We start from the raw sequence: 14,156 nt of genomic DNA on the forward strand, positions 1-14,156 counted from the left end.
GAAAATTGCTTATTTATCAGTTCATTTAAGTTATTTGCTCCCCTTGTCTTGATCATGTAGGAACAGTGGTCAAATTTGAACAACTTAATTTTGATTGGATGTGGAGGCTTGCCGTTGCATCCAATGAAATTCACAGACCCAAAGCACAGAAATATCTGTTCGATATGCCAAGGTGTAGATAGGGCTATCACATCAGAACCTTTATTAGCAGAGATGGTTTCTATGTAAAACAGCAGATCAGGAGTTGGCTGCAAATTTGTGAAGCAAAATTTTTAATGTTTGAGCCCTGAAACAGTTTTATGATGTTTGTGCTCTGAAACGGGTTTATAAAAAAGCTAATGCGACCTCTGTAGTTAGTTTGCATGGTTAGAGTAGTGACTCATAATCATATGATACATCCAGTGTCAGCAGTTTTGGAAGAATATGCTATCCTGTGGCCTGAGACAAATGAAGAATTTGGATGGGCAAATAAAATTAACCCCATCTTGCCCAGAACTGTATATAGAATAAGAAAGAAAGGTCCAGAATGTTGCAGACTTTTTATAAAATCTTGATTCCCACAATAGAAAGATTTAGGATTTTTTTCAGCCCTGAATGTTTCAGTTCTGTTGTATAGTAAATTATTGTTTTTTGAGTAAATGTTTAAAGATCCACAAATAATGATCTTGTTTCATTAGTATTATATTTTATACTTTTATTTCCTAATTGTCTAAGTAGAAAGCTTGTTGAAAATATGATTCATGAGTTATCAAACACCATGTGTACTTTAGGCAGACTAGTATCTTTTTAGCTTTACGTCTGTTAGACCAGAAAAGATAATGGGTCGGCTTGCTGTATATCATCCCTTGTCTGTCTATCCATTAGTGCAAGTTTGTTATAACTACCCCACCTAAACTGCTTTGAGGATTGCCATAAAACTTCATACACGTTCTTCCCATAGCCTAGTTGGTCCTAAATCAAAATAGTGCAGCTGAGACATCAGTATGGCTGCCACAGCTGCCATCTTCAGAATATTGTTATAGCTGCTCCTCCCGAATGTCTACATCATATCATAAAATCAGCAGTTTGTCTTCAGAATATTTTGTGAATGTCACTGTTTATTTATTGCAAGATTATCATGATTTAACAAAGGAACAAGCCAGATTTAAAAGGAAATCTGTTTGTTCATATTTCTTCAGTAGCATTTTGGAGGAAATGCAGCTGCAACATTCTTAAGATGTCTAGTTGGTCCAAAATTAAAATGATGCTGCCCTGACATCCAATATGGCTGCCACAGCAGCTGTTTTGAAAATCCTGTTATTGCTCTACTTCCTCTGAATGGAATATTATTGACATGAGGTTTGACCAGAAAATATTTTGTGATGTCTAGTTGGTCATAAATTGAAAATGGTGCCAATCTGATGGCCATTTTGACCAGAACAGTGGCAGTCTTGAAACTCTTGTACAGGGCTCCAGATGAGCAATGCATTTATATAGTTTATGCATACTAACTTAAAACTTGTAATTCAATTTTTCACTATTCAGATTAAGAAAAAACATTTCATTTTAAGTATTGACTTAAAAGCTGCCTGTCAGCATATTACTCTAGCCATAAGCAGAGTCCTTTTTGTTTGGCATGATAAGCAAAGTCCATTTTTTTGTACTTCATTTGATCAATCTAAGCTATTGTCATTGGGAAAAGTTTGAAATAGTAGTACATGATCACTGTGATAATGAGCCATATCACTGAATGCACTTTACATTAATTTTGGTTATTTTGATGCATTCTGAAAAGCATGAATAGCTTCTTCGTGATTGGGATGCCAGGTGAGGGACATAATTGGCTAATGTCAAGATTCCAGGTGAATATCGGTAGTATAATTGGTAAAACTTTTAACTGTATATAGTACAAAAGTGCACATAAAAGTGGCTGAGATAATGCTGTCTTCAGAGTTGAAAAATAAAGTTTTTGACAGTGTTACATGTTTAGGCTCTTACAAAACGTAACAAGAAAAAAAGTGAAGACAACAAGCTTTATACAATTTAACAAATAATTTATTTCCTTAGAAAAACAAAGTAAAAATGAGAAAAAGAACTTACGGTTTTACAAATCAAATCCAAAAAGAATCCAAGAATTTAAAAAATAAAGTCCTAGTAATAAAAAGTCCTAATGAAACTGACATTCGAATCCCAGTGAAATCCAAAATGGAAGGCGATGACATATGTTGTGGTCAGTGTCATATTGATGTGTCAACAGTTCTTTGTTGAATCACAGAAAATAATATTCCAGTTTTTGAATCCTGTATAAATTTCAATAAATGTCTTTGTCCAATAATTAATTTAGAGCACTAGTATTTCCAGGGAAAAGAAACTTGAAATCTAAATAAATTGAAGAAAACAAAATAATTAGCCCAAAACTGGTCATAACGTAAAACACTTTAATTTCTCAAGTGTTAAGGCAACAATAACTATTATTTCTCAAAACATCAGTAATAAATAATAATAATAATAATGAGGACTTTATATAGCGCCTAATCTTTAGAAGCTCTAAGCGCTTTACAACATTAGACAACACCTATAAGATAAAAAACATATAATGATATGATTACAAACACAAACACCATGAAATAGAAAACATTAAAAAACATGATGAGAATATTTAAGGTAGGAAACATTATTAGGTCTTTAAGTTTGTTCTTGCAGTCGTAATAAGTGAGTTTTGAGAGCCCTCTTTAATGGGATCACTGTGTCTTTGTGTCTAAGTTCAGTGGGCAATTCATTCCACATTGCTGGGCCCTGGTATGCAAAAGAACACTGTCCATATGACTTTGTTTTCATAGTGGGAATAATGAGTATACGATTGTTAGAAGAGGAGCGTAAGTATTTGCTGGTGTGCACACATGGGTGAGGTCGGATAGGTATGTTGGACTAGAGTGCGTCAGTGAAACATAGCACAGAGAACAAATTTTGTGTTTGATTCTGGATCGAATGGATAGCCAGTGTAGGGTACAGAGCAGTGGGGAGGTGTGCTCTGATCATGGTACTTCAAGTATGATCCGAGCAGCTGTGTTTTGAACCGTTTGAAGTTTTTGGAGTAGATATTGAGATGAACCAGACAGAATTGAATTACAATAGTCCAATCTTGAAAATACTAATGAAAACACAAGTTTTAGTGGCATCAACTGAAAGATATTTGCGAATGGAGCTGATATGTGTCTCAGCTTAAGATATGCAGCCTTGCATATGTTCATGACATGTTGGTGCCGTGTGAGAGTACTGTCCAGAGTGACACTTAGGTTTCGTACTGATTGTGTGAATTTAATGTTGGTGTTGCTGATATTTATTGTTTGAGGTAAAGGATGTGAATGAGAAAGTCTTTGTGTTGTAATCAGAATGGCCTCAGTTTTATCATCATTCATCTGCAGCTTGTTACATGTCTTCCATGATTTCACATCAGAAATGCACCTCTCCACACCTTGGATGGTAGCATCAACTTCAGTTGGGTGGCTAGATTTGTATATTTGGGTGTCATCAGCGTACAATTGGTGAGACACTGGATGATGATCTATGACACTTGAGAGCGGCTGAGTGTATAGAATGAAGACAACAGGTCCAAGAACAAACCCCTATGTAACACTACAACATAGATCAACTGGGCTGGAGTGTATTCTATTTGCAGACACAATTTGTGTCCTGTTGACCAAGTAGGAGTTGAACCACAGTAAGGCTGTATCATGAATGCCAAATACATGCTGGAGACGGTGAAGTAATATATCATGGTCTGTTGTGTCAAATGCTGCAGACAAATTAAGGAGGGTGAGGACTGTAATCTTTCCGCTATCCAAAGCAGAGAGAATGTCATTAACTACTTTTAGAAGAGTAGTTTCAGTACTGTGGCAAGGACGATATGCAGATTGTACATTGCTAAAAAGACTGTTTGTTTGAATTCAGATGAGATACAAGCTGGGATAAAACAACCTTTTCTAAGATTTTTGATATGAATGGGAGATTAGAAACTGGGCATTAGTTCTTTAAATTGTTATGGTCGTGTGTTGGTTTCTTCAGCAGAGGCTTTACAATGGCAGTTTTGAAAATTGATGGGAATTCCCCTGATGAGAGAGAGGTATTAACATCAGTTAGTGAAAGCAATACTTGATCTAAGCACTCAGGCAGCAGTGATGTTGGAATTGGATGAAGTTCACATGACTTTGTTGCACTTTTTACCAGGATTATACGTACGAAATCCATAGAGACAGGTTTAAATGCTGCTAATGGTTGCCACTCAAATTCTGTATCCCAACTTTATGGTGGTGACGAGTCAATTGAAATTGTGGTGTCAGGCTTATCTCTAATGGTTTGTACTTTGTCACGGAAGAAATTTGCAAACATGTCCAGAAGGTGGACTGGAGAGAAGGTAGTTGGAAGTGGTGTAGATTTGTTCCTTGACAATTAGCTTGTTAGTAATCTCGAAGAGCTCTTTGCAGCTGGAACTTTCCATGACCTTAGTAGTGTAGTGGGCTGATTTCGCTGCATGGACTATGTTTGTGACATTCTTCATAGTGGCTTAGATTTGCTTATGAATAGTGAGTCTGGTGGAAAGCCAACGCCTTTCAGCTTTACGGCGGCCTCTTTTAGCAGTGCGAAGCTGGTCCCTAATACTGCTATACCATGGAGAACACTTTTGAATTGATACTCTGCACTTGATAGCTGGGGCATGTTTGTCAAGCAATGAACGCAGGCAGTTATCGAGTTGTTCTGAGGTAGTAGGTAAGCAAGTTGTTTGGTTAGCGTGGATGTCGTGCATTAGTTTGATTCTATTTATCATATGGAGGTTTCTCTTAGTAGCAGATAAAGGTGGAAGGTTAGGGACTGATACGTCAAGATGGCATATAATGCAGAGGTGATCTGATGCAAGGTCATGGGATACCAGGGAGGACTGTAGAATGTTATCATCAGGTCTATGAAGAATCCAGTCTAAAATGTGACCTTGTTTATGGGTGGGTTGGTCAACTAACTGTTTGAGTTGAAAACATTAATGGAATCTATGAGTTTTGATGTGTTTGGGTTTCCGGGACAGTCAAAGTGAAAGTTGAAATCTCCAAGAATAATCAGGTTGCCACCTATCGAATTTCCATACTCCAGGAGATTCGGAAACTGCTCCAAAAAGAGAGATTCAGTCAGCTTGTTTTTTCTACCAGGAGGAGGTCAAAGAATGTTGATGTATGGTTTCAAATGGTCTTTTACAGAAAATTCTGCCTGTACACTTTATAATCTAACTACAATGCAAAACAGATGCCCGGATGTGGGTCAATCCTCTGAAAAAAACAGTTTGTAACAATTGCTACTTGTTATTTGTCACATACTCCAAGTATGGCCTCGATTCCACTTTATGAATGTTACTCAGAGAAAGAATAAAAAGAATAGTAAAAAAACACTGTTTACTACAAACTATCACTGGATTTGAATCAAGGTCAGGATCTAGTTCAGCATTAGGTACAATGTTTATCTAAACTTATTTATGTCAAAAATATAAAAAATCAGTCAAAACAAACTCTATTCCAGTAAATAAAGTTACATTACAATACCAAGTGATGAAATAATATTTTTTTAAAACTAGCAAACAAACAATTAAATTAAATCAAATTAAATAAACAGTTAAAAAAGATGCTCTCAGTAAACAAGACGGTTTGTATGGTTTCTTTTGTATTTCACAGTGGTCAAAGAATGTTGATGGATGGTTTCAAATGGTCTTTTACAGAAACTTCTGCCTGTACACTTCATAATCCATTGAACTTCAAGATGTTAAAAAGAACAAAAGTTTATAAAAAAATTAAAACGTTTTTCAGTTTTTTGGAATAGTCTTCACTAAGTAACAAAAATATGTTTTTGTAACTAAGAAAGTTAGTCATGCAATTTTTTTAATACATTTTCACATGAAAAATCTTTTCTGTTGATTAGTCTCACATTAAATCTGATATTTTCATTTTTCTTTTTTGATTTCAGTAAGTGATTCCTATAAACCATTGGATGTATTAGCATTATTGTTGTTTGGTTAAAATTTCACTAGAAATTTACATGTTCCAACCAGTAAAAAATAATTCAGAAAGTGTTTAAACTCACAAGTGATCTATATTTAAAATTCTCATTTAAGAACTTGATAAGATTCTTGACACTCTGCATGAAATATGCATGTGTATATGTATGTATCTGTAAGGAGAGAAAATATAATTCATGCTTTAGCTATTTCATATAAATATTTCTTAACATTTCATTATCTAGAGGTTTAGAAAAAAGGTACCTGTAACCTGCTTCTTTTTTTCTAATTTACATTTTAGATTTTTTGCTGCCTGTAAAGTTATTTTATTCAGTTCTTGATATTTCTTTTAATCTGAAATGGGCTTGTGACCTGTATAATTACTTAAAATGTATAAATTTTGGAAATAATTATGCTGGAATGTTTTTGCATTGTTTGATGCAATTCTGTTATATACTATTTTCATGCTTTAGTGGCATTGCTTAGTATGCTTCAGGTAAAGCATTAGACGTTCTTGCTTTCTAATGGCTTTAATTTTCATGTTCTGACCAACTCATTTTTCAGTTTTAAAATTTTTTTACTAATGAAAGCCTTTGAAGAATATTGCTTCATTTTTTTATTTATGTTTAGAATAATGATAGATATGCAATAGGCAATAGTAACATTTTTAATTTCCAGTCATTGGTCAGATTTACACTTGAACAAAAAGATTGCATTGCACAGCATGTTCTAGAGAAACAAATCAGAATAAAGTCAAACGAAAGCAATGTGTGTGTATGTATATATATATATATATATATATATATATATATATATATATATATATATATATATACACACATTGCTTTCGTTTGAAATATATATATATATATATATAAATATAAATATATATATATATATATATATATATATATATATATATATATATATATATATATATATATATATATATATATATATATCTCTGTCTTTAACATCTTACACAGTATGTATGTATTAGCATTTTACAGCACCAGACCATGATAGTGGTTTATGGTGCCAAATGTCAATTGAATTACACAAAAATGATGGAAAGTAATCCTTCCAAATATAAACCTGAAAAACAAGATAAATTATAAACTGTTAAGACAAAAAATTCAGTAAAATGTACACAAAATGAAATGTAAAGGTAACATATTTAATTTATGCATTAATAACAGTTTTTAATAACAGTGTCAGTGATATTGTTGATGGAGTTGAAAAACTAGCAGTTGAGGGAAGAATACATTTTGACTAATGATAATGCATGGTAAACAGATTAACTGGTTGTTTGAAGTCACAAATTATTCTAGTGAAATTAAAAACACCATTTGCCAAGTTTGAATGGTAAAATTTTGTGGGTTTATTTTTCTCTTATTGATGTTCATCCATCGGTGTCAGTGAGGAGCATTTAATGTCATCAGTTCACTGGGGGTGGGTCCGGAGATGGCTGATCAGTCGGATCCACCCCGGGAAGAGTCTGTTGCAGTGGGGACAAGGATGTAGAGTTTGCTGACTGGGAGTTGCGGAACTGCTGTTAGTGGATTTGCACAGATCACATTTCTCAGTTGTGTCCACCAGACTTTTCTGCTCAAAGGCTGCTGCACCAGCATTGACCTGACTGTGCCAAGCAGATTGGTTAGCATCGACACTCTCCCAGCTGTCAGGATCAATGCCTAGGTTCTTCAGCGAAGCCTTGAGGTGTCCTTGTACCTCTTTTTTTTGACCACCGTGAGATTTTTTGCCTAGGTGTAGCTCTCCATAGAATCTCTTCTTAGGTAGGCGTTCTACCAGCATGCATACAACATGGCCAGCCCATCGGAATTATGCCTTGCTTAGCATGGTGTAGATGCTTGTCATGCCGGCCTTAGTGAGTACCTCTGTGTTCAGTACCTTGTCCTGCCATCTGATTTTTGGTAGTTTTCTCAGGGAGCTCAAATGGAATTGATTCAGTTTTTTAACACAGCGGCTATACACAGTCAGTGTCTCGCAAGCGTAGACGAGGGTGGGGAGAACAACCGCTGCGTAGACTTTGAGTTTGGTGGCAAGCTTGATGCCTTTCCTATCCCAGACATTTGAGCGGAGTCTGCCAAATGCAATGCTGGCTTTGGCAATCCTGTTGTTGACCTCATCGTCTATGTTGACTGCTTGTGAGAGGGTGCTGCCAAGGTATGTGAACCTGTCTACATTTTTGAGCTTTTGGCCATTGACAGTGATGGATGGTTCCAGGTAATCTTCTCCAGGAGCTGTCTGATGCAGAACCTCAGTCCTTCTGGTAGAGATGGTGAGTCCGAAGTTGGTGCATGCTGTGGAAAAGAGGTCCATCCTCTGTTGCATGCCTGCCTCCATGCTGGAGTTGAGGACACAGTCAGCTGCAAACAGGAGGTCGCAAATGTTCTCAACTTTGACTTTGGTTTTGGCTTGAAGCCTCCTCAGGTTGAACAACTGCTCATCCAGATGGTATCAGAGACCTACTCCAACATCGCTGTCCTTGAAATCATCTATCAACATTGCGGAGAACATGAGGCTGAAGAGAGTGTGGACTAAGACACCTCTTTGTTTCACACCATTCATAACTGCAAAGGGTTCGGAATAGTTTCCCTCGTCCTGGACTCTGGCAAGCATGCCTTCATGAAACTGCCTCACTATTTCACTGAAGACATCTGGACATCCAAATTTGGCCATGATCTTCCAAAGGCCTTCCTGGCTGACAGTGTGAATGGCTTAGTCGGGTCCATGAATGTGGTGTATAGCTGAACATTTTGTTCAAGACACTTTTCTTGCATCTGTCTGGCAGCAAAGATCATGTTGATGATACCTCTCTCCTTTCTGAAGCCACACTGACTTTCTGGCAGTAGGCCATGATCAAGGTCTTGTGTGAGTCTGTTCAGCAGTAGCCTGGCGAGGACCTTGCCAATGATGCAGAGTAGAGAGATTCCTCTATAGTTGTTGCAGGATTGGCGATTGCCTTTGCATTTGTAAATGTGGATGATGGATGCATCTTTGAATTCCTAAGGTTTACGTTTCATCTTCCACATCATGTTGTGCCTGTCTGCAAAGGACTAAATATCATCAGCCTTTCGGCTCAGCCATGTGTCCTGCATCTCGCGCAGTTTCTTCTGCACAGCTTGGTGGACACTGCTGAAGGCATCTTTCTTTGCAATGGACTTGGGGTTGATGTTGCATGCATGATGGAGACAATGCTTTTTCTCTAGCAGGGACTGTATTTCTTCAGTTCTCATCAAATCAGCCTTGGTGCTTTCGCAAAGTGATGCCAGGGGTTTCAGATGCAGTAGAGTACACCAGATGTTTGAAGGCCGCCCAGCATTTTTCGACGTCGTTGGTATCAGAGACTTTGGTTTCTAGCTGGCTTGTCAGAGCTTCAGACAGAGCTTGCTCAGAGTTGCAGACTTTCAGCCTAGAGACGTTGAGTTGTTTTGGGACTTTCATTCCCTATTGACATCTGGGAGGTTGAATTCTGAGATTCATTTTGGAAATCAGTAGCCTGTAGTCTGTCCAGCAGTCAGCACCACACATGGTCTTGGTCACACAGACATCCTGTCTGTCATCCCTATGGACTAAGATGTAGTTGATCTGATGCCAATGCTTAGACCGTGGATGCATCCAAGTTGTTTTATTATGGTTATGCTTATGAAAGATGGTGTTTGTGATCAGGAGATCATATGTTGGACACCTCCTCAAGAGCAGATGTCCATTGCTATTGCAGTTGCCAATTCCATGTCTAGCAATAACTCCCTCCCACGAGATGTGGTCCATGCCAACTCTGGCGTTAAAATCACCAAGAATGATCAGCTTGTCTGACTTGTCTGGTACCAAAGCAATCAGAGCTTCCAGATCCTAGTAGAACTTGTCTTTGGCTTCCTTTGAGTTGGTCATGGTTGGTGCATAAGCACTAATGAATGTGGCTTTCTTGTCTCCATGTAAGGGTACTACCCTCCATGAGCACCCCTTACACCACAAGAGCTCTTTGAATAAACTTGCATATATTATGGCATGCTATAATTTTTCAAGATTTCAGTCATATAAAAATATATTCTGTACTTTAACTGGTCTTTTTAGCTCTCATAGTCATACAGCAAAGAGCTAATGAGGATGCCTTTTGTGCAATGTCTGACATCCATTAGTACAAGTTTGTTATTGCTACTCTTCATAAACTACAGAGAAGACACAGGTCTTGTTGGTCCTAAATGGAAACATTGTCCCTTGGACATCAAGGAAAGTAGCCAATGTGACTGTCTTTAAAATTGTGTTATAGGTACTGATGAACAGATGGTCATATCAACATATTATTTTCACTAAAATACTTCTTACGATGTTAAGTTGGTCCTAAGTGAAAAGTTTGCTCATCTGACCTCATTTGTGGCTGCCATGTTGGTCATCTTAATATCTTGTTATTCCTGCTTTTCCTGAATGGATGGTTTTATCAGTATGGGGGGTTTAATGAAAGAGTTCTTTGATGTCTAATTGATTCTAAACAAAAATTATGCCCAGTTTGCATTCATTATGGCTTCCTTGACTGCCTTCTTGAAAATTGTGGTTATTGCTACACCTTTTGAATGAATGGTCATATCGATGAAGTTTTACAACCAAAGGACTTGTGATGTCTAGTGGACCTACGTGAAAATGGTACTGATTTGATATCCATTATGGTTGTCAGGTGTTTCAGTGTTCAGCAGTTAAATAGAAGAAATGGTTTTATTTTGGATTCCTGGAGATTCTTTTCAGCCATTAGAGCACAAGTCCTTTTGGTGGACACTTATTGAAGATTTCATTGCAGTTTGTCCATCTCAGTTCAAAGGTCAACAAGATCTGATATTTTTTTGCACTTTTCTTTTAGTTTAATATTTATCAGTGAATTAAATTAACTATGTATTAATGTCTCAAGTTACAACTGATACTGTAGAATAATTTTGATTGGGGTTTTACACAGTATGTTGAGGTGTTCATAAATATGTTAAGATACTGAATATATTCATATACAGTTTAAACCAGAATAATTCTGGTGTTCTGTGGTATATTTAAATTTGTTAAAGAGCTCTAATACATCAATAAAAACCAACAAAAATCTTACTGTTTGAGTTGGCACATACAGTAGTATTTTAATTTCACCAAGTGTAAATTCACAATTTCACCTGGCATGTTTTCATTTTTTCACCATGTTTTTCTGGTTGCTGTTGTATATGTCACACTTATCTTTAGACTAATTTCATCTAGTTGACTGTAAAATATATGGAAGACTTGGTTATTTATGTTTGCTACCCTTCTCTTTTTGTCTCTACAAGTCAAATAACAGAAGAGTTTATGTGATGGCCTGTTTGTTATTGCAGGTTTGTTAATCCTATAATTCCAAAACTACTGAGGGGATGATACAACTTTGTACACACATTCTTGCAAAGACCTAGGACATTCAGTATGGTGGCCAGCTTGAAAATCTTGTTAGCTCTACTTCTATATAAAAATTGTTGTATCAACATGTGGTGTTAGCTGAAAGATTTCATTCAAGGTCTTCTTGGTTCTCATAGAAAATTGTGCCAATCATATATCCACTATGACTGCCATAGTGACCCTCTTAAATTTTTTTGTACTAACTTCTAAATGGATGGTAATATTAACATGGCAATTTTCACTGAAATGCTAATTATGCATTGTTTGTCCTTGATGAAAAAGATACAGAGCTGATGTCCTGTATGGTCACCAAATATGACAGTCTTATTATCACTACTTCTGTCAAATGGATGGTCTAATCAACATGGAATTTTACTAAAAGACTTGATATGATGTATGGTTCCTAAATGAAAATGGTGCTAGTCACATACTCCTTATAACCTCCATCCACCGTGGTTGTCATCTTGAAAATCTTGTTATTGTTACTTCTCCTGAACAAGTGGTGATATCAGCATGTGTTTTCACAGAAACTCCTTATGATATATAGTTTGACCATATGAAAATTGTATTGATTTGACCTCCAATAAATGTCACATTGTGACCATCATGAAAATCATAATTGTTACTACTTTTGAGCTGATCATAATATCGACATGAGATTTTCAGAGAAAATCTTATCATATTTCTGATATGAAATTGGCTTTTATTTGACTTACATATGGCCATGGCATCAACCATCTTGTTGTTCTGTTCTTCTTGAAGGACTGCTTGTATTGACATAGCGTTTTTAATTAATCACTTCTCACACATGATGCTGGTCCGAGTTGAAATTGATGCCTACATGAATTTGCTGCCATCATTACACAAAAAACCTCATACTTGCACTATGTAGTTTTTTCTATTTTAAAAGGACGCTAATCCAGTCACCTCCAGATGGTTGCAATGATAGCCATGATGAAAATCTTTATATGGCTTCTTTTGAATGGATGGTTGTATCCATGTGGAGTTTTTACTAAACACTGGATGAATCAGTAAGTTGCTTGTCCTGAGTGAAATTTGTACTGATTGGATCTTAAGTGTGGCAATTTAGTGGTTGTCTGGAAAATCTTGTTATTGTCAAACAAATGGTGCCATAGATAGGGAATTTTTATTCGAACTCCTTTGCAGTATGTAACTGGCTCTGAATGAAGATAGTGACCATCAAATCTTTTGTGAATGAGTTTGAAAACCAGACCTAATGTACCTTACCACTACTTTACCCACATGTCCACCATACCTATGAACCGACACATTCACATGTCTGCAGTGATTGCTAGTACATACTTGTTAACTGTACACACCTTAGACACAAAACTTACTGCTTGTTTGATTTAGTCAATATGCTAAAATAGGGTGATAAATGAGTTTGTCAAATCTGATTGATAAGTTCTGAAATTAATGTTTTTAAATAACTGCTGGGAATTGAGTGACTGAATGTCTCTTGAAGAAACAATATCTGTGAGATTTCTTTGGTTTGATTTATTGAATGATAAATATTTTTCGTGCTGTAAAAATAAACAAATTAATAATTGTGTTTAGTCTTTTGGATTAAATTACAAAATATAGATGCTTTCTTTAGTCAAAAATGCATGGGTGGGTGAGTGGGGGCTTATTTTTTGGGGACCCTTCTGTCTTCTGTAAGTTTCTCAAGGTGGGGTTTATATTGGTATGGGCGTGTCATTGGAGAAATGTGGTGCTGTATAAATATTATCAAACCTGGCATGTGAGTATATCTTGACAGTGTCTAAGACAAGTCAGGTTTTCTGTCTTAATATCAGGTTTAGAGTCAAAGGCCACAACAGAGTTTTTGGAGTGCACATGTATCTTGTGAACATGTTAACTGAAACATTAGAAAATATTTTTGTATACAGTTCTGGTATGTTGGAGTTTTTCATGATGGATTCAATACTCGGAAGTCAAAAGAATAAATGGACAAAAGAAATGGACTTGTAGTGGATTCTGGGAAATTCTTTTCAGCCAGTAGAGTGTCAGTCCCTTGGAGTTACTGTTGTTTTCAAATAAGCATCCTTGTAACAAAAATCGTTGCTTTAAAGAGAACAAACATACTGAGTACTTTAATAGGATATTTTATTTTATTTGGAATAAACTATATGCACTTATGCCAAAGAATTCATATAATTTATATACACTTTGTAATTTGATTCAAAGTGTATGTTGCTATAAAACAAGCAATGTCAAAATATTTGTGCCGTTTATACTCCTATGTCGAGTCCATTTCCAAACAGCATTGACACTGATCAGCCATTGCATAATGTACTGGCAGATCAGGGCCTATCTTTTGTTGTACTGATTATTCCTAACAAACTGTATATAGCCAGAACTTGTAGCACATGATGCAATAGCAGATCTGGGCCTGTGCAGTTTGCAATTGTATTTAGTATTCACAGTAACCATGGTGATCAACAGGTGCTTGGACATTATTATCTCAATTAGAATGCAGTAATTTCTATTGTATTATATGTAAATATTTGATAAGATATCTTTTAAAAAATATTAATCTGTTTAAAGTTTGTTTAAGAGTATTTTATGGAATCCTGTATTTTTGCATAAATACTGCAGTGTAATTAAAATTTATAATATTGTACCACTGTTATTCTGTAACTATATTAAAATTCATTAAGGTTCTATTTCCTTTTTCTCTGTATCATCTTGACTACAG

The 14,156-nt window shown here is 36.0% G+C and overlaps 1 protein-coding gene and 1 long non-coding RNA gene across 6 annotated transcripts in view; both read left to right on the plus strand.

Annotated features, from left to right (window-relative positions):
• The window catches only part of LOC149797926 (calcium uptake protein 3, mitochondrial-like), a 236,337-nt gene that overhangs the window by 175,937 nt on the left and 46,244 nt on the right, over positions 1–14,156 (plus strand). The gene's annotated exons all lie outside the window — the stretch shown is intronic.
• Positions 7,164–14,150, plus strand: LOC149797929 (uncharacterized). Its single transcript, XR_016421917.1, has 2 exons — positions 7,164–12,479; positions 13,766–14,150. It is a non-coding gene; the product is annotated as an uncharacterized LOC149797929 (long non-coding RNA).

The sequence above is a fragment of the Sinohyriopsis cumingii genome, chromosome 6 (assembly GCF_028554795.1).
Source record: "Sinohyriopsis cumingii isolate HCF-2022 chromosome 6, ASM2855479v2, whole genome shotgun sequence".
NCBI lineage: Eukaryota > Metazoa > Mollusca > Bivalvia > Unionida > Unionidae > Sinohyriopsis > Sinohyriopsis cumingii.